Genomic DNA, 22,410 nt, shown 5'->3' on the forward strand with positions numbered 1-22,410 from the left:
GAAATTTATCTGATCTTTCTATTAGGAAATAAAGTGTAAAATGAAGGATTTGAGTCTACAAAAGTGAACAAAATATTACTTTATTTTGTATTCATAAAAAAGAGTTAGTATGAGACTAAATCTCTTTCTATTTGTTTGGATTTTGTTTTTTAGATTTCGATAGGAGATGTGGGCCAAGCTTATATAGTAAATACTATTTTTTTTTATAGGTTGCTCTTAAGATTTAGAAATTGTGTCCAATAGAAATATAAAAAATAATAATAATAAAAAAAAATAAAGAATAAGGATAAAAAATTAAAAATTAAAAATTAAAAGATTTGTATTAAAATATATAAAAATTAACATGGACTTAAATGAAAATAACAGAATTTAAATAATAAAAACAAAGAATTAAAATGACTGAAACAAAAATAGAGTCTCCCAATATTTATATGGACTCGTTATTCATGTTTCTGTGCCTGAGTGTGACCAAGAATTTTTAGAGTGCATGAGTGTGTGAATAAACATAAGCTCCTCTAATTTATTGAAATTAATCCTATTTATAGAAAAAAAAATTTAAGTTAACTGGTATAATTTTGTACTCCAAGTAGTTTTGGACTTCAAGTAAACTTTGACTTTAAATAGTCTTGAACCTCAAGCAAACTTGAACTCTAAATAATCTTGCACCTCAAGCAAATTTGGGCACCAAACATAAGGTAACTTTAGGATTGTCAAAATGGGTTAAACGTCGGACCAGCCCATTTACCCATTTAAATAGGCGGATTTCGCTTCTAAAATTAAGCTCGTTTAAATTTCAGGTTAAATGGATTGAGTCCGATTAACCCGAAAAAAATGACACGCTAAACCGGCGGCCCTTTTTATTTTATTTTTTTTACATTTTTTTCTTAAAAAATAGCACTTTTAGCTAATATTTATCTCGATCCGACCTGAAAATTCGACCCATCAACTAAAAAAATTTATTTTTGTTTAAGGTTTTTGGCCTAAAAGTGATATTTTTTATCAAAATATTAAAAAAAGGTAAACAGGCCAATCCGTTTGACCCATCGAGCTAACCATAAATGGTCCAAGCTAAAAAATTATGGGCCTAAATGGGCCGGACTGGCCCGTTTGACAGTCCTATGTAACTTGACTACCAAACCTAACTCATTCTTATTTTCTCCAACCATGGTATGCTTCACGCATATATGATCTTCGACTTTAACTGTCGAATTCTTTCCGACGTCGACCTTTTGTGTCAAATTTTTGGCACAACATGATGCCCCTTGAAATTTTGGATGACTTCGATTTGATGAGAAGCATTAAAAAATTCGAAACCACCTTTGAACTCAATCCAAAGTAGTAAAATTCTTTTTCGTCTTTTATATCAACTTTCACAAGTGCGTCTTATCTTGACTGTTTGTCAACTATTTCTCTTTTTATCTTTTGCAATTCACATAAATCTCATAATCATATTTATTTTCAACCTTTTTTTTTTGTCGGGTCAGAAAGTCTAACAAATCTTCACCAGCCTTAGGGTATATACGTCTTATTTTGAGCATGCTGGTGTCAAACTGAATTTCTTATTTCACCATCATATTGACAATAAATCCCTCAAATTCAGCAAAGTTCGAGGTAAACTAACAAAGATTTTTTCCAACCTTCGTATCTAGTGTCTTGTTAGAAAATCTTAACTTGCTTTTAATAATTTTCTTCTTTGGAAATATCTTTTCCTCGACAAGGTTGACAGATTGACATATAGAATATGATTTGTCTTTTGTTTCGACTGCAAGCACATCATTTTCGACTTTCAACTTAGAATACATCACACAACCAACAAAAGCTACTATTTCTTCTTCAAAAAAGTTCTCATCTTCATGCTTTTTTTTTTCTTTTTTCTAATCCTTCAATCTCAGGAATGGATTGACTTAAGCTTTAAATTTGAAAATCAAGTGAAGGCATTCGTAGTCAAAGAAGAAGAAAAGTATCATATTTTAAGTTGCTCATTACTACCTAGAACCCGATTTTGATTGTGTAGCGAGCCATGTGCTCAACAGTCGACTCGCTACTTTCTCCTAAAAATTTAATGAGTGATTTAGGAGTTTGACTCCTCTAAGGAGTTCTACTTACAACACATGATTAGGAAAAAGAGATATAAAATATGGTTGGCGAGTCAATTTTATGTTAAAATTTATGCTATTTAGCATATGCTTGACATCTTGTGTAATATTCTTCTCATCAACTTGTGCAATCTTACATTAGGTAAACTGATTTTGTCGAGCAACATTCACTACATCATCAAGGCGTTTTCCCTCGTTAACTATTACGGATAACTGATGACCTCCCAAGTGAGGTTGGTGACCTCCTAATGGATTTGGTGCCTTATAGCTATCCTAGACAGTTCCAATTAATTCATTAATCTACTTTGCTATTTGTTCAAACTTAGCACTATTATTTTCTATAAAAAAATTTAAGACAGTTGTCATTTGCTAAGTCAACAGGTTAACTAAATTACGATGATTTTATGCTATTTGCTGTCTAAAATATGCTAAAGAATCTATGGTGTTCGGAAGAGTTGCTCCCAACATTGGTATTTTTCTCAACCTTTCTAAGAACGATGGGTCTTTATGCATTTTCCTAGGTGTCAAAGTCATAACAGGGATCAAACAAGGTATTTCCATCTGAGTCGATGATGGAATCGACAAATCAATCTAAGTTGATGTTACCCCTACATATAGTTGCATCGACATTGACAAAAAAGCCTTATTGAGGTAGTTATGATATCATGGGTCCCGATATAATCGGTCCCACATAGGAAGAATTAGCCATCACATATTCATATAAGTACGGGTTATATCCTTTTACAAAACCTTGTGGATTTATTCTAACAAGTGAGTTCGACTGAACATTTGTATATACCTCAGGAACAGGTGGATTAGCCAAATATGGCGAATATTGAAGTAACCCATACATAGACCAAGTAGTCAAATTTATTTCAACTACACTAAGAGAAGTTACTGAAGTCACATCTGTGTTGTTCATATGCTTAATCGGGCTTTTAACAAAAGTCATTGGCACTTGTATTGATTCAGTGACTTGTGGTTGTGGATATAGTACTATTTCTTTAAAGTCATGGTTTGATCCTTCTGTTGAAGAGGACAACTGAGATGACATAAAAACAGATGCGTTTGGACTGCTATAGGGTATAAATTAACACTACAAAAAAAATACCGAGTACCGTCGGATTTAGCGTTGCACGTTAGTGGTGAGTTCACCAGTGGATTTACTGTCGGATTGCGCAATAAATTCGTCACCCTAAAAAATTACCGTCGAATTTGATTTTCCGATGGTAAATTCGTAGGTAATATTTGGAGGAAAAAAAAGAAAATTTGGCGAGTTCATTGCCGTCAAATTTATCGGCGGCTAAATTTGACGGTAACATTGATTAGTGAAACGTTGCGTTTTTGTGACACACAAATCTTTATCCACCGGTAAATCTGATGGTAATGGTGCCTGATATACGAAGTGTGAACCGTCTTCTTCTTCATTTTGAATTTCACTCTTTCTCTAACTCACCTCCCATTCTCTCACCATCACCGCCTCCTACTCCCTTCTCTGTTTCCTCCTCCTCCACTGCCGGCCGCGTTCATCACCACCATCATTCTCGTCACTATCATCATCGAACCTCATTTTCACTTCTACCGTGAACCACCTCTTTTTTCGCACCCTCCTCCTCCGCTCTCTCCAACTAGAAGCACTTCGGCGACCTCACCTCGCCACCACCAGCTGCAATGTCATTGCCGCAACCTCCATCTCTCCCCTAATATCTTACTCTGTGCTTCGTTTCAGGTTTTGTCAAACTTCCTATTAATTTTTTTGTTTTAAATTCATTAGGGTTTAATTGAATTTTACTTCTTCGTTAGTAATTTAATTTAGTTAAACTAATTTTTGCTGTTAGGTTGATTTAGAGTAAATTAGAATTTTCTTGTTAGGGTTTCTCTTGGTTAATAGGTAATTAAGCATGCTATTGTGATTCTTGGATTTGTAATTCGAATTCATTTGAATTTATTGACTGATATTCTGGTAAACACTATAATATAATGATGAACTTTGTGTAATTGATACTGAATTTTGTGACTTGATGTTGAAAGAATGCTTGTTAGTTAAATACTTTTTGCTATTAGGTTGATTTAGAGTAAAATTAGAATTTTCTTATTAGGATTTCTCTTGGTTCATAGGTAATTAAGCATGCTATTGTGATTCTTGGGTTTGTATTTCGAATTATATTTGTTTGAATTTATTGACTGATATTGTGGCGAGCACTGCAATATAATACTAAATTTTGTGTAATTGATGTTGAAAAAATGCTTATTAGTTAAACTACTTTTTGCTGTTAGGTTGATTTAGAGTAAAATTAGAATTTTTTTGTTAGGATTTCTCTTGGTTGATATGTAATTAAGCATGCTATTGTGGTTATTGGATTGTAATTTGAATTTGTTTGAATTCATTGACTGATATTCTACTGAACACTGCAATATAATGCTGAATTTATTGTTGATTTATTTTTCTGAGTTTCTGTTAATTGGTATCCTATTTGCAGCCATTATGACGGGTAAAGGTAAGGCGGATCAGGTTGCTGGTCGTGGTCATAGTCGTGGTTGGGGTAGAGGGAGGATTTCTTCCAGTACCCCGGAAAATTCTAGATCCTCTCCCTCTACCCTGACTGTCCTAGTCACGTCACAGGTTGTGGGTTTAGCAAATCAGTCGTTCATCATGGTCCTTAACCCAAACTACGTGCCTCTATCCACTGCGATAACGTCGCTTCCTACTGCTCAGTAACCCGCTGCAACGACAATGCTGCCCAGCGACAAAAGCAGTAGCCCCGGAATTCTCTCATGAAAGTGAGGCAGCTTATGTCCCTCCACCACCTCCCATTGTACGGTTGACCATTTCGCCTGACGGCGGCACAGGGTAAGTACCCCTTTGAGTCTTATATATTTTTTGATTATTATTATTACTAAAAGTGCTTCAAAATTAATTCTGGTTTAGTGGATTTAGGTTTGATTGCCTGAAACTGTTTAGTGCATGGTTATTGATTCTTGTTTAGTGGATTTAGATTTGATTTCTTGAAAGTGTTTCCTGTTTCTTAATTATGGAATTGCTAAAAGTTCTTGGTTATTGATTCTTGTTTAGTGGATTTAGGTTTGATTTCCTGAAAGAGTGATGGGATAATTATTGTCAATCTAGAATTTCTCAATAAAAAAAGAACTTCGTTGTAAGCATAGTTCCAAACCAACTAATAACTCTCAATCAAAGTTTTAATTTGTTTGTCACAAGTACAAACCCCAATAAAAATAAATCGAAGTATTCAAACCTCGGGTCGTCTCACAAGGAATTGCAGTGAAGTGCTTAATTATTGACTATGAAGGAACAAGGGGGTTTGACTTGGTAATTAACAAGAAAAGTAAATAATAAAAAAGTAAATGACAATTAACTAATAAAGGAAAGAAAAAGAACTCTTGGCTAAGGCATGGGAATTAAGACCACCATCCTTGTCTACAAACATATATTGACAATTATGAGGGACCAACCCATCAAGTCTACTTCTATGCTTGAAGTACGTCAAATAGGCTTGATCAACATCAATCCTAAGTTCCAATCTTACTACTAATTGACTTAGTAATAGATTAGTGTCAATGGGTATCAATTTGACCACTAATAAGTGTTCTCAAATTACCAATTCACTTAGACCCAATGACTCAAAGTCACCCAATTCCCTTAGCCTAGGCCAAGAGTATAGAAAACTACTCTAATACTAGTGGAAACATTTTATCAAACACCTAGAGTGCAATAAAAGTAAACTTCACAAAATGCAAGAATTAATAAAAGCTATAACTAACATGAGCAAGAAATCAACAATAGCAATTAATTAGATAAACATAAAAAAGATATGGAAACATAAAATTGTATTAAAAGAAATTCAAATCCAACAAGGGTTCATGAAGGTAAAAATGGCAACATAAAGAAATTAACAAAAGAAATTAGGAAGATTAAGACAATAGAACAATAAAATGTAAAGAGAGTTGAACTAAAAAAAACAAGAATTAAAAGTTGGATCTAAGAAAAATTGACCTCAACTACCCTAAATTCTAGAGAGAAGGGAGAGCTTCTCTCTCTAGAATTCTAAACTAAAACATGATGAAAACTTAACTATGACTACTCTCCCACATTCCCTTACAGTTCTTGGGTTTAAAAGCATAAAAAATGAGTTGGATTTAGGCCTCCTTGAACTCAGAAATCGCCCCCCAGCGTGTTGCCTTTAATGAGGTCACGCGTTGGTTGTCACGCGTACGCATGGGTCACGCATACGCGTCACTGGCAACATTCCTTATCACGCGTACGCATCGGTCATGCGTACGCGTCGCCTTGACGATTCCTTCCCACGCGCAGCGTCGCTGGTAGATTACCAAAATTCCATTTCTTCATGAATTTTCCATTTTTGTCTGCCTTTTCTTCATTTTAACCTAATCTTTGTCTTCTAAACCTGAAATCACTTAACAAATATAACACCCCAAATTTTTTAAAAATTAAATAATTAATTATTTATAAGTTATTCTATTATATTGAGATTTTATTGTTTTAAAAAAATTATTTTGTAAACAAAAATAATTAAATAAAATTTTATAATTATTAAAATTTAATTTAATTATGATTTATTTTATTAGTTTAAATTATTTACTAAAAACTATTTTGATAAACAAAATTAAGTTAATCTTTTATAGTTATTATTATTATTATTATTATTATTTAATTTCATTCTTTTGGCCGAAGCCATTTAGCAACAAAGGAAAGAAAATGAAACATGACCTTTATGTACATAAACATATATATGTATATGCTATTAAGGAAACCTACGTGTATATATATATATATAAAGCATGACACCCAATTATCTTTGATCTAATTAATCATCATCTATCTCACCCATTCATTTTTTAACATGACCGAATCCAAAGAAGAAAGAAAAAAGAGAAACTGAGTGAAAGAGACACCGTGGTAAGGAAAGAAAACCGTAAAAACCTCCCAAGCTTCCGACCTTGATTTCTTGCGATCTGTAACTCTAATTAAAAATCCAATCCGATAAAAGTGTTTGTATCCTCCTCCTCTACACGTTGGCGTTACTTTTGTACTCTGGTAGAAGCTGACGGTGACATAGCTCCTCTTCTTCTTGAGTTCGGACAATTGGAGTTCTAGGAGGCACACACAATTTTTGACGCTTTCTTCTTCAGTAGCTCGGTCAGAAAATTTTTCCGGAACTTTCATTGATTTTGATTTCATACGGAGATAGGGGATTTCATGTTGAAATTAACTGTTTTAATTTATGAATGCCATGAAAGTCTAGTGGATATTTGCAAATAATTTATGATTGTTTGAAATGACTGAATAATAAGTTTGAATTGCATTTGTGACCGAATATGATGAATATGTATTTAATTTCTTGATTGTTTAGGAATGCTGAGAATTCTGATTGTTGAGTTGGAAAGTCGGTTTGATTTGTTGGTATTGAACTGAGATTTGAAAATGATTTCTGATTTTGAAAATGTTTGAAAAGAGGTTGAGAATGGTTCGGTTGGGACCCGAAAAGGGTGGCAAAGTCCGAGTTTTAGGGGAGATGCTGTCAAAATTTTATTATGAAACTTAAGACTTTATTTAAAATATTTAGAAAAAGGTTGAAATTAAGAAATTGTATTATTTGGCTTTTGATTTATTAAGAAAAGATTTACGTTTAGGTTCGATTTATTAAGAAAGACTTTATGTTTTGAGTTTGATTGTCGTCCTCCCTAAAGTCTCGAGATCTGCCGTGAGATTTATTTAATAAATGATTCTTTTAAAGAGGTTTAAATCTGAAATGGTTTTGAAGTTGAGTTGGAAAAATCATGGTTAAGAAAGAACTGGTTTTTGTATGAAAGAAGAACTTGTTGTAAGTAAAGTCTTTTTGGAGGTTTGGAAAGGTTATAAAGAGAAGTGTTGGTTTTAAATAAAAATTATTTGAATCCGGTTTATTAATTATAGGGACCTCTGCCATAGAAGAGCAGAGAGCAGTGACACAGGTTCGAGGACTCAGTTTGAAACTGCGGGCGATTATTAGCCTTATTTGAGTTAAGCTTATGTGTTGAGTCGCTTTTCTAGAATTTCCTCGCCTTTGTTAGTTAAGATTTTATTTTATACAGAGGGACAAGAGTTGTATCTAAGTTACATTTGAATTCTTTGTATTATGTTTATTATTATTAATAACTACGTGACTAGTATTGCTTGGAGATCTTTGATATATGATTTTAATTAATAGAAACAAAACTTTTTGGCTTTTTCTTAAAAATTGAAACGCGAAGTCGAACTAAAGGCTCAATATTAAATAGTAAATACGGAGAATAGGTTGGTAACACCTCACTTTTGGTACGATCATGACGTGCTAAAAGTTAGGGTGTTACAACAAACATATCAAGGCATCGAATGGAATTAAAGTGAATAAAATTTAGCAATTTTAGGGCCTAAAAAGCATGTTTTCACTCTTAAGCACAAATTAGGAGAAATTCACAAAACCATGCTATTTCATTGAATAAATGTGAGATAAGTTGATAAAATCCCCTAAATTCAACACAAGATAAACCACAAAATTGGGGTTTATCAAACCTCCCCACACTTAAACTAAGCATGTCCTCATGCTAAACCAAGAAAGACAAGAAATGGGGTATGAACATTTATTCAATGCAAATAAACTATATGCACCTATCTATATGAATGCAACTAAATATAAGATGCTTCTACCTACTTGGTTAAAAGTAAATCAATCTCCAAGAACTCATATGAACATGTAGGGCTAAGTACAAACAAACTTGCAAGAAGAAAGCTCGTGAAAGCAGGGAACAAGGAATTGAGCATCGAACCCTCACCGAAAGTGTATCCGCTCTAGTCGCTCAAGTTTATAGGGTTGATTCACTCAATTCTCCTCTAATTATGCTTTCCAAGATTTGTTTTTTATCTAATAATCAACAATTATTCAATGTAGGCATATATTTATCATGAGGACATATTCATAGGTTGTAACGGGGCTAGGTAAAGGTAAGGATATATATATGGCTAAGTGAGCTTAAAATTTGCATCTTTGATTAACCTAAGCTCTCACCAAGCACATATAACAACCTATACAATTCTATACACCACCTAGCTATCCATGATTCCCACTTTTTCTATATACTCATGCATTCTTTTCAATTCACATTCCATATGCATTGTTATTATTACTTTACTTTAGGGCATTTTGGTCCCTTTTCATTGCTTTTCTTTTTTTTCTTTTTCTTTTATATATTTTTTCTTTTTATTTTTCTTTTCCTTTATCATTTTTTTCTTTCACTAAAGTATATACAAACGTATCAATGCATATGGTTTTACATTTTAATGCATGAGTATATACTCAATTCCCAAGATCTTCAATAAAAATACACAAACACACTTTTATCTCACCCAATGTTCTCCAGTTTTTCACACTTAAATGATCCACACTCTCACTAACCTAAGCTAATCAAAGATCCAAATTAAGGACATCTATTGTTTTTCACTTAGGGGTAGTGATGTGCTAAAATTAAGGACAAAAGGGTTTAGCATAGGCTCAAAATTGGCTAATAAAAGTGGATAAAAGGGTAAAGCCATTTGGGTAAGTGAGCTATTTGAAATGAGGGTCTCAATCATATAAATACATGTATACATAGAATAATGGACATAAAGAATCAAACAAATCAAGGATTACAATCATAGAGAGAGAATAATACACACAAGAATGGAAATAAGTGGTTATATGATGTAACCACACAATTGGGCTCAAAACTTACATGCTTATGTGTTCTTAGCTCAAAAACCATGTTCCAAAATTAATTCCTTCAAGCAAGGTCAACACACAAAAAATTTTTTTTTATTCAAATTGGTAGGGTGCCCTAAAACAGTTTTCTTGGAAAAGAAATTATCACTTCAACTAAGTAGTCCTAACAAGAAAAAAGTGGTAAAATATGTACACATTCTAACTATCATGCAATGCAATGACTAACTAACAAAGACGATTAAGAATTGGTGTTAAAAAAGGAAGTAGTTACCCACGGAAGTCGGTCCTCGACCTCCCCACACTTAAAGATTGCACCGTCCTCGGTGCATGCAAAGAAGAGCAAGGTGGATGGGTTGTTATAATTGATGAGCTCCTTCAAAAGATTGTGTGGATGAACTTGTTTGTTGTCTCATTTAGAAGCTTTTTCTTTCCCTTCTTGGTGGCCAGCCTAAAAAGAGAGAAAAAGAAAGAAAATGAAGCCCACAACAAAAATATCAAGGCGAATAGAACATAGGTGGGGGCTAATGTCAAATAAGAGTAAGGTTCTCAACTACATGGTAGCTACAACATGTAAGTGAAAGAGCAATATAAGCAAAGGGCATATCAACTAACACTTGAAGCAAGAGTAAAATCAAAGCATAAGTAAATGGTATGAAGAGAATACTCGGAAGCATCAAGTTCAAATAGGAATTGACACAAACAAGATTAGTAATAAGTATGAGAGCATTTGGTCCCATCCTAACTCAATGATAATGATGCACAAAAACATAGAATAATGAGTTAGGAAGGTCTAAAGCACTAATCTTGTGTGTGGAACGAATATTATAATTAATTCTAAACAAGTCACGAAGCACCAAAACAATGCAAGAAATTCTCAACAATTGAGTATGATAATTCAACACCAATGTTAAAATAAGAAACTTAGAAAAAAAAATAAGAACAAGCGATAAAAATAAAATTAAAATGCAATGAATGAAAGTATGCAAATGTAATAAACAAAAGAAAATGAAAGATGAGAAAAATAAGAAGCGAAAACTTAAAAAGAGGTAGAAGAAGAAATAAAGAGAAGTAAGAAATAAATGATGAGAAAGGTGAGAAGAGAAGAGAAAAGAAGAAAGGGAAGAAAAGAAATGGAAGAAGGGAAGAGAGAAGAAGAAGAAAGAAAGAAGAAGAAAGGAGAAGAAACAGGGCAGAAACTGGGCGCGAAGGCGACGCGCACACTTCGTCCACGCGTACGCGTGGGAAGCAAAAAAAGCCATATGACTCGTGCGCGTCGTCCATGCCTACGCGTGGCCAGTAGAAAAAAGAGTGGACGCATACGCGTGGGGCCAAAATGTGCTTTTTCGCACAAAAGCAGCACCACTTCAGCGCAACTCTCATGTTTTTGTACCAGAAGTTTCAATATCAGCATACGTCGTCGTCCACGCTTACGCGTGGAGCAAGCCCCTTTTTTTTTTAAACAAGCCTAAAAATAAAATTTAATACTCTTCTAACCTATAAACACTCTAAACTAACCGAAATTCAAATTTAACTAAAAATCTTTTAGTTTTTGAAAAAAAATTTCAAAGACAATGCAAACAAAACTTGCACTTCAAGCAAAATACAGTTCAAAAACAACTATTCTAATCAAAACATGAATCTAATAAGCAACCTAGCAATCAATGCAAGATATGCAAAAGTATGAAAAGAAGAAAAACTACCTAACAATGGCAACTCAATTCATTCCGATTATATATACAAGAGAATGGAAAGAGTTTACCATGGTGGGGTGTCTTCCACCAAGCACTTTTAGTTTAAGTTCTTAAGTTGGACAATTGGGAGGCTCCTTGTCAAGGTAGCTTGTGCTTGTACTCTTCCTTGAACTTCCACCAATGCTTGGACTTCAAGTAAGCTCCAAATTTCAGAATCAATGGCACCAAGCTTTGATGAAGTTCCACACAAGCTAAGGGCTCCCGAAGTTGATCTTCACATATTCTCGGATCCCAAATCTTATTTCTACGCACATATTCAAGTTGATCAAGACAATTCCTTTCAGTGGCAAATGATCTGAATTCTCAAGTAAACACTAAATTCTCCTCTTAGATCCATACAATTTATCATTCCTCCAACCATGGGGTCTAAGCCTTGAGGGTTCAACCTTAATGACCCTTGATTTATAATGCCAACCACTAACCATCACGTTTTTGCTCTTAAGGCCACAAAGAGCTCTAGGTTGCCTATTCGTCTCAAGCAAACCATATTCAAGCGGAAAAGTAAAGCTCAAGGATAAGAATTTTATCCACTTGAATGAAAGGATGGATGATGGTAACTTAGGAAGGGGTCATTCCAAATGATCTTGCAAGTTCCACTCCCTTATTCTCTTCCTTAACTACCTCCACCTCTTGGCAAGCTTCTTCAATCTCAATTTCTTGCTCACCAACTTCTTCTACACATCTCTCATTGCTCAAGTCATGTGTTGGAGGTTGTGCACGGTCCTCCTTATCATCAATTTCACACAACAATGAGGAAGGTTCAACAATTTCAAGTGACATATTAGTTGGTGCGGAATCATCATCAATGGTGGAGATTGCTTCTTGTTCAACTTCTTCCAATCTTCCATCTTCCACAATATGCCTAGGAGGTTTCACATTATCCTCCTCAATATTATCTTCAAGTTCCATGGAAGAAGGTTTAACAACTTTCACAAAATCATTAACAACATCACTTGGTGTGAAAGTGTCTTCAAGCTTGGAATCCACCTCTTGCTCAACTTCGCCTAGGTCTTCAACCACTTCTTCTTCTTCAACGATCTCTTCCTCTTCCACTTGTTGCAAGACATACTCCACTTTCTTGTTCTCATTTTGAGATTCTAAAATCTCCTTCATGCTCCTCTCTTCGGTTGATTTTCCACATTCATCCGTGGAATTGCTTTGCTTATTGCATGAGTCCCATGAGTCCAAGGTAGCTTTAATCTTGGCAAGGCTAGCCATAATATCTTCATGCCTCTTGTGGGCTTTCTCTTGCTCCTTTTGACGAATGATTGCTTGAAGCCAATCCACTACAAGAATATGGCCGATTAGCTACCACAAAAAGAGTCGTATAATCATCGCTAATCCGACGTAAAATACAATTTGTGACGGATTAGCTACCGCCTAGCAACTAATTCTTTCCTCGCTAATTACCAGTCGCAGATCAGTGAGGCAAACACAACAGTCGCTAATTCATCAGAAAATTTTTTAGCTACCGAATAAATAGTCGCAAATCCATCACTAAAGTAAAAGCTAATTTCATAGAAGAAATGGACTAAACGGTAGTCGCTAATTAGCGACAAACTCTACTGCAGCAGACTCATCGCTAAATGCAAGCTAACTTCGTAGACAAAATAGAATGATTAGTTGACGCTAATTAGCGAGGAATTTTTCTGAACCTAACTCGTCAAAAGTTGTTCGCTAATATGGTCGCAAATCTGTCACATTTTATAGCAAATCTATAGCTAATCTTTGAAAATCCTTAATCAAATTTGTAGGAATTTTGTCGCTAAACTAAAGCTATTCGAAATAATAAAGTAGAGTTATGAAATAGTCGCTAATTTGCTAGGAAATAATGTGTAGTCAGTTAGTTACAATATTATCGCAAAATGTCATCGCAAATTCCTTTTAAAATAGTAACAAATCGATAGGTATCTCATAAATATTCCAGTCGCAATATAGTCTTTAATTTGTCACCATCATCAATAGCGAGAAGTCGCTAATTTTTCTAGAATATCGACTAGAATTCCAATTTTGTCGTTATACTAAAATAAACATCATATTAGCGAGTAATTTGCTACAAAATAGATAAGATATAGCTTTTGCTTTGCGACAATATTGCCGTTGCCAAGTCGCTCGCTAAATTAAACTTGCAACAACTTAGCGACAAATATATTTCGCCCGCTAATCAGCGACTTGAATTCAGCGAATGAAGTGTGTCAGTTGTTAAACGGTCGCAAATTTCTCGCTACTTAGGTCCTAGGCACTCAATATCCGTATTTCCACTTTAGCGACTAATTAGCAAGGAACACTTCCCTAGCTGAATGATTTATTCGTTGCGACAAGTTAGCGACGACTGTTTTCTGTCGCTATCCTAATTTTGAATTTTTACAATATTAAGCTACAAATTAGCGAGAAACTAGTTGCTCAGTAAAAATAAAAACTTTTGTGACTGATTAGCTAGGAATTTGTCAATCACAAAATGCATTTTAAGTCTTTGTGACAGATTAGCTAGCAACATTGTTCCTCACTAATTAGCTTTTTTGCAGAAAGTTTATTTAGCGACGAACTAGTGTGTGAACTGTTTCTCGCTAATTGTATATCAAACACTTACAATGGAATAGTGACAATAATATCCCTCGCTACTTTACTTTTAATCGATTGAACCCTTAAGTGACTGATTTGCTAGAACATTGTCACTTGCTAATTAATTTGTGACAAATTAGTGAGAAAATTTTTCCCACTCTTTTTTTAGCTACAAAAGTCAATCTGCGAGAAACAAACTTACTCGTGAATCTCTCGCTAATCAGTTGCTTTTCTCAAGTTCGGGTATTTTGTGACCGCTCATTAATTTTGTCTTTAGTGTATGTGTCACTAATTCCTCGCAAGTTAGTGACGGATTAATGACAAAAAATATTTCTCGCAAAAATTCGTCGCTAATTTGTCAAATTCTTGTAGTGATCCATTGCTTCCTTGAGACGATCCATTAGCTCTTGTTCCACTTGACTAACATAAGTAGGATCATATTGCTCTTGGATGGATGGACATAGGTGTTCTTCCATGGAGGGTTGTAGTGGAAAGGAAAATTCTCCTTGTGGTTGAAAGTTCTCATACATGGGAGGTAGTTCCTCTTGGTAATGCTAAGGAGGTGGTGGTTCTTGAGGGTATTGGTGTTGGAATGGGGGAGGCTCTAAGTATGGTGTGTATGGCTCATAAGGTTGTTGGTATGGTGGATATGGGTGAGGCTCATATGGAGGTGGTTGGTGGTATGGGGCTTGTAAGTATGGTGATTGAGGGCTATATTGTGGAGGGGATTAATAGGCATATGGTGGTGGATGTTGATAATCACAAGGGGTCCACTATAACCATTTGATTGGTATGCATCTTGGAATGACTCTTACTCATAGCACATTTGGGAAGGTTGTTGCCAAAAAGGTTGATCAATTCATTGAGACTCCTCCCATCTTTGATTGTTCCATGCTTGATGCATGTTGTCATTGTAATCTCCATCTCCTACAACATAGTTGTAACCACACTCGTAGCCAAAGTGATGAGAATTCATAGTGACAAGAGAAAATAAAAATAAAAGCTAACAAGATATAATGAAAGTAAACTCCTAAAACTAGCAACAACTAACAAAGAAGGAAAAGGCAAACATATTTACAATATCCGCATATACAACAGTCAATAATATAACACCATTACAATTCCCCAGCAACGGCAGCAAAAACTTGATGGGATAATTATTGTCGGTCTAGAATTTCTCAATAGAAAAAGAACTTCATTGTAAGCATAGTTCCAAACCAACTAATAACTCTCAATCAAAGTTTTAATTTGTTTGTCACAAGTACAAACCCCAATAAAAATAAACCGAAGTATTCAAACCTCGGGTCATCTCACAAGGAATTGCAATGAAGTGCTTAATTATTGGCTATGAAGGAACAAGGGGGTTTGATTTGGTAATTAACAAGAAAAGTAAATAACAAGTAAATGACAATTAACTAATAAAAGAAAGAAAAAGAACTTTTGGCTAAGGCATGGGAATTAAGATCACCATCCTTGTCTATAAACATATATTGACAATTATGAGGGACCAACCCATCAAGTCTACTTCTATGCTTGAAGTACGTCAAATAGGCTTGATCAACATCAACCCATAAGTCCCAATCTTACTACTAATTGACTTAGTAATAGATTAGTGTCAATGGGTATCAATTTGACCACTAAGGATTCTCAAATCACTAATTCACTTAGACCCAATGACTCAAGGTCACCCAATTCCCTTAGCCTAGGCCAAGAGTATAGAAAACTACTCTAATATTAGTGGAAACATTTTATCAAATACCTAGAGTGCAATAAAAATAATAAAAGCTATAACTAACATGAGCAAGAAATCAACAATAGCAATTAAGATAAACATAAAAAGACATGAAAACATAAAATTGGATTAAAAGAAATTCAAATCCAACAAGGGTACATGAAGGTAAAAATGGCAACATAAGGAAATTAACAAAAGAAACTAGGAAGATTAAGACAATAGAACAATAAAATGTAAAGAGAGTTGAACTAAAAAAACAAGAATTAAAAGTTGGATCTAAGAAAAATTGACCTCAACTACCCTAAATTCTAGAGAGAAGGGAGAGCTTCTCTCTCTAGAATTCTAAACTAAAACATGATGAAAACTCAACTATGACTACTCCCCCCCACCCCATTCCCTTACAATTCTTGGGTTCAAAAGCATAAGAAATGAGTTGGATTTAGGCCTCCTTGAGCTCAGAAATTGCCTCCAGCGTGTTGCCTTTAATGAGGTCACGCGTTGGTTGTCACGCGTACGCATGGGTCACGCATACACGTCACTGGCAACATTCCTTATCACGTGTATGCGTCAATCACGCGTATGCGTCGCCTTGACGATTCCTTCCCACGCGCAGCATCGCTGGTAAATTACCAAAATCCCATTTCTTCATGAATTTTTTATTTTTGCCTGCCTTTTCTTCATTACTTCAACCCAATCTTTGTCTTCTAAACCTAAACTCACTTAACAAATATAATACCCTGAATTTTTTAAAAATTAAATAATTAATTATTTATAAGTTATTCTATTATATTGAGATTTTATTGTTTTAAAAAAAGTTATTTTGTTAAAAAAACAATTAAATAAAATTTTATGATTATTAAAATTTAATTTAATTATGATTTATTTTATTAATTTAAATTATTTACTAAAAACTATTTTGATAAACAAAATTAAATTAATCTTTTATAATTATTATTATTATTATTATTATTATTATTATTATTATTATTATTATTATTTAATCTTTATTTAATTTCATTCTTTTGGCCGAAGCCATTTAGCAACAAAGGAAAGAAAATGAAACATGACCTTTATGTACATAAACATATATATATGCTATTAAGGAAACCAAAGGAAAGGAAAGGAATGAAACAAAACGTGGCTGCATGTACGTGTATATATATATATAAAGCATGACACCTAATTATCTTTGATCTAATTAATCATCATCTATCTCACCCATTCATTTTCTAATACATGACCGAATCCAAAGAAGAAAGAAAAAAGAGAAACCGAGTGAGAGAGACACCGTGGTAAGGAAACAAAACCGTAAAAACCTCCCAAGCTTCCGACCTTGATTTCTTGTGATCTGTAACTCTAATTAAAAATCTAATCCGATAAAAGTGTTTATATTCTCCTCCTCTACACGTTGGCGTTACTTTTATCCGGTTGAAGTTGACGGTGACATAGCTCCTCTTTCCCTTGAGTTCGGCCAATTGGAGTTCTAGGAAGCACACATAATTTTTGACGTTTTTTTCTTCAGTAGCTCGGTCAGAAAATTTTTTCAAAACTTTCGTTGATTTTGATTTCATACGGAAGTAGGGGATTTCATGTTGAAATTAACTGTTTTAATTTATGAATGCCATGAAAGTCTAGTGGATATTTGCAAATAATTTATGATTGTTTGAAATGACTGAATGATAAGTTTGAATTGCATTTGTGACTGAATGTGATGAATATGTATTTAATTTCTTGATTGTTTAGGAATGTTGAGAATTCTGATTGTTGAGTTGGAAAGTTGGTTTGATTTGTTGGTATTGAACTGAGATTTGAAAATGATTTCTGATTTTGAAAATGTTTGAAAAGAGGTTGAGAATGGTTCGGTTGGGACCCGAAAAGGGTGGCAAAGTCCGAGTTTTAGGGGAGATGATGTCGAAATTTTATTATGAAACTTAAGACTTTATTTGAAATATTTAGAAAAAGGTTGAAATTGAGAGATTGTATTATTTGGCTTTTGATTTATTAAGAAAAGATTTACGTTTTGGTTCGATTTATTAAGAAAGACTTTATGTTTTGAGTTTGATTGTCGTCCTCCCTAAAGTCTCGAGACCTGCCGTGAGATTTATTTAATAAATGATTCTTTTAAAGAGGTTTAAATCTGAAATGGTTTTGAAGTTGAGTTGGGAAAATCATGGTTAAGAAAGAACTAGTTTTTGTATGAAAGAAGAACTTGTTGTAAGTAAAGTTGTTTTGGAGGTTTGGAAAGGTTATAAAGAGAGGTGTTGGTTTTAAATAAAAATTATTTGAATCCGGTTTATTAAGTATAGGGACCTCTGTCATGCCATAGAAGAGCAGAGAGCAGTGACACAGGTTCGAGGACTCAGTTTGAAGCTGTGGGCGATTATTAGCCTTATTTGAGTTAAGCTTATGTGTTGAGTCGCTTTTCTAGAATTCCCTCGCCTTTGTTAGTTAAGATTTTATTTTATACAGAGGGACAAGAGTTGTATCTAAGTTACATTTGAATTCTTTGTATTATGTTTATTATTATTAATAACTACGTGACTAGTATTGCTTGGAGATCTTTGATATATGATTTTAATTAATAGAAACAAAACTTTTCGACTTTTTCTTAAGAATTGAAACGCGAAGTCGAACTAAAGGCTCAGTATTAAATAGTAAATACGGAGAACAGGTCGGTAACGCCTCACTTTTGGTACGATCATGACGTGCTAAAAGTTAGGGTGTTACAACAAACATATCAAGGCATTGAATGGAATTAAAGTGAATAAAATTTAGCAATTTTAGGGCCTAAAAAGCATTTTTTCACTCTTAAGCACAAATTAGGAGAAATTCACAAAATCATGCTATTTCATTGAATAAATGTGAGATAAGTTGATAAAATCCCCAAAATTCAACACAAGATAAACCACAAAATTGGGGTTTATCAAACCTCCCCACACTTAAATTAAGCATGTCCTCATGCTAAACCAAAAAAGATAAGAAATGAGGTATGAACATTTATTCAATGCAAATAAACTATATGCACCTATCTATATGAATGCAACTAAATGTAAGATGCTTCTACCTACTTGGTTAAAAGTAAATCAATCTCCAAGAACTCATATGAACATGTAGGGCTAACATAGTATAATTCGTGCATTCCACCAATTCAAATATCAAAATCAAGTACAAACAAACTTGCAAGAAGAAAGCTCGTGAAAGCAGGGAACAAGGAATTGAGCATCGAACCCTCACCGAAAGTGTATCCGCTCTAGTCGCTCAAGTTTATAGGGTTGATTCACTCAATTCTTTTCTAATTATGCTTTCCAAGATTTGTTTTTTATCTAATAATCAACAATTATTCAATGTAGGCATACATTTATCATGAGGACATATTCATAGGTTGTAATAGGACTAGGTAAAGGTAAGGATATATATATGGCTAAGTGAACTTGAAATTTGCATCTTTGATTAACCTAAGCTCTCACCAAGCACATATAACAACCTATACAATTCTATACACCACCTAGCTACCCATGATTCCCACTTTTTCTACATACTCATGCATTCTTTTCAATTCACATTCCATATGCATTGTCGTTATTACTTTACTTTGGGGCATTTTGGTCCCTTTTCATTGCTTTTCTTTTTATTTTTCTTTTTCTTTTATATATTTTTTCTTTTTATTTTTCTTTTCCTTTATCATTTTTTTCTTTCACTAAAGTATATACAAACGTATCAATGCATATGGTTTTACATTTTAATGCATGAGTATGTACTCAATTCCCAAGATCTTCAATAAAAATACACAAACACACTTTTATCTCGCCCAATGTTCTCCAGTTTTTCACACTTAAATGATCCACACTCTCACTAACCTAAGCTAATCAAAGATCCAAATTAAGGACATTTATTGTTTTTCACTTAGGGGTAGTGATGTGCTAAAATTAAGGACAAAAGGGTTTAGCATAGGCTCAAAATTGGCTAATAAAGGTGGATAAAAGGTAAGGCCATTTGGGTAAGTGAGCTATTTGAAATGAGGGCCTCAATCATATAAATACATGTATACATAGAATAATAGACATAAAGAATCAAACAAATCAAGGATTACAATCATAGAGAGAGAATAATACACATAAAAATGGAAATAAGTGGTTATATGATGTAACCATACAATTGGGCTCAAAACTCACATGCTTATGTGTTCTTAGCTCAAAATCATGTTCCAAAATTAATTCCTTCAAGCAAGGTCAACACACACAAAAAAAATTTATTCAAATTGGTAGGGTGCCCTAAAACAGTTTTTTTGGAAAAGAAATCATCACTTCAACTAAGTAGTCCTAACAAGAAAAAAGTGGTAAAATATGTACACATTCTAACTATCATGCAATCTATCATGCAATGCAATGACTAGCTAACAAAGACGATTAAGAATTGGTGTTGAAAAAGGAAGTAGTTACCCACGGAAGTTGGTCCTCGACCTCCCCACACTTAAAGATTGTACCATCCTCGGTGCCTGCAAAGAAGAGTAAGGTGGATGGGTTGTTACAACTGATGAGCTCCTTCAAAAGATTGTGTGGATGAACTTATTTGTTGTCTCATTTAGAAGCTTTTTCTTTCCCTTCTTGGTGGCCAGCCTAAAAGGAGAGAAAAAGAAAGAAAATGAAGCCCACAACAAAAATATCAAGGCGAATAGAGTATAGGTGGGGGCTAATGTCAAATAAGAGTAAGGTTCTCAACTACATGGTAGCTACAACATGTAAGTGAGAGAGCAATATAAGCAAAGGGCATATCAACTAACACTTGATGCAAGAGTAAAATCAAAGCATAAGTAAATGGTATGAAGAGAATACTCGGAAGCATCAAGTTCAAATAGGAATTGACACAAACAAGATTAGTGATAAGCATGAGAGCATTTGGTCCCATCCTAACTCAATGATAATGATGCACAAAAACATAGAATAATGAGTTAGGAAGGACTAAAGCACTAATCTTGTGTGTGGAACGAATATTATAATTAATGCTAAACAAGTCACGAAGCACCAAAACAATGCAAGAAATTCTCAACAATTGAGTATGATAATTCAACACCAATGTTAAAATAAGAAACTTAGAAAAGAAAATAAGAACAAGCTATAAAAACAAAATTAAAATGCAATGAATGAAAGTATGCAAATGTAATAAACAAAAGAAAATGAAAGATGAGAAAAATAAGAAGCGAAAACTTAAAAAGAGGTAGAAGAAGAAATAAAGAGAAGTAAGAAAGAAATGATGAGAAAGGTGAGAAGAGAAGAGAAAAGAAGAAAGGGAAGAAAAGAAATGGAAGAAGGGAAGAGAGAAGAAGAAGAAAGAAAGAAGAAGAAACGAGAAGAAACAGGTCAGAAACAGGGCGCGAAGGCGACGCGCACACTTCGTCCACGCGTACGCGTGGGAAGCAAAAAAAACCATATGACTCGTGCGCGTCGTCCACGCCTACGCGTGGCCAGTAGAAAAAAGAGGGGACGCATATGCGCGCGGCCAAAATTTGCTTTTTCGCACAAAAGCAGCACCACTCCAGCGCAACTCTCATGTTTTTGTACCAGAAGTTTCAATATCAGCATACGTCATCGTCCACGCTTACGCGTGGAGCGAGCCCCTTTTTTTTTTAAACAAGCCTAAAAAAACAATTTAATACTCTTCTAACCTATAAACACTCTAAACTAACCGAAATTAAAATTTAACTAAAAATCTTTTAGTTTTTGAAAAAAATCTTTCAAAGACAATGCAAACAAAACTTGCACTTCAAGCAAAATGCAGTTCAAAAATAACTATTCTAATCAAAACATGAATCTAATAAGCAACCTAGCAATCAATGCAAGATATGAAAAAGTATGAAAAGAAGAAAAACTACCTAACAATGGCAACTCAATTCATTCTCATTATATATACAAGAGAATGGAAAGAGTTTACCATGGTGGGGTGTCTCCCACCTAGCACTTTTAGTTTAAGTTCTTAAGTTGGATAATTGGGAGGCTCCTTGTCAAGGTAGCTTGTGCTTGCACTCTTCCTTGAACTTCCACCAATGCTTGGACTTCAAGTAAGCTCCAAATTTCAGAATCAATGGCACCAAGCTTTGATGAAGTTCCACACAAGCTAAGGGCTCCCAAAGTTGATCTTCACATATTCTCGGATCCCAAATCTTATTTCTACACATATATTCAAGTTGATCAAGACAATTCCTTTCAGTAGCAAATGATCCGAATTCTCAAGTAAACACTAAATTCTCCTCTTAGATCCATACAATTTATCATTCCTCCAACCATGGGGTCTAAGCCTCGAGGGTTCAACCTTAATGACCCTTGATTTATAATGCCAACCACTAACCATCACCCTTTTTCTCTTAAGGCCACAAAGAGCTCTAGGTTGCCTATCCGTCTCAAGCAAACCATATTCAAGCGGGAAAGTAAAGCTCAAGAATAAGAATTTTATCCACCTGAATGAAAGGATGGATGATGGTAACTTAGGAAGGGGTGATTCCAATAATCTTGCAAGTTCCA

The sequence above is a fragment of the Arachis ipaensis genome, chromosome B4 (assembly GCF_059453495.1).
Source record: "Arachis ipaensis isolate K30076 ecotype BB chromosome B4, ASM5945349v1, whole genome shotgun sequence".
Taxonomy (NCBI): domain Eukaryota; kingdom Viridiplantae; phylum Streptophyta; class Magnoliopsida; order Fabales; family Fabaceae; genus Arachis; species Arachis ipaensis.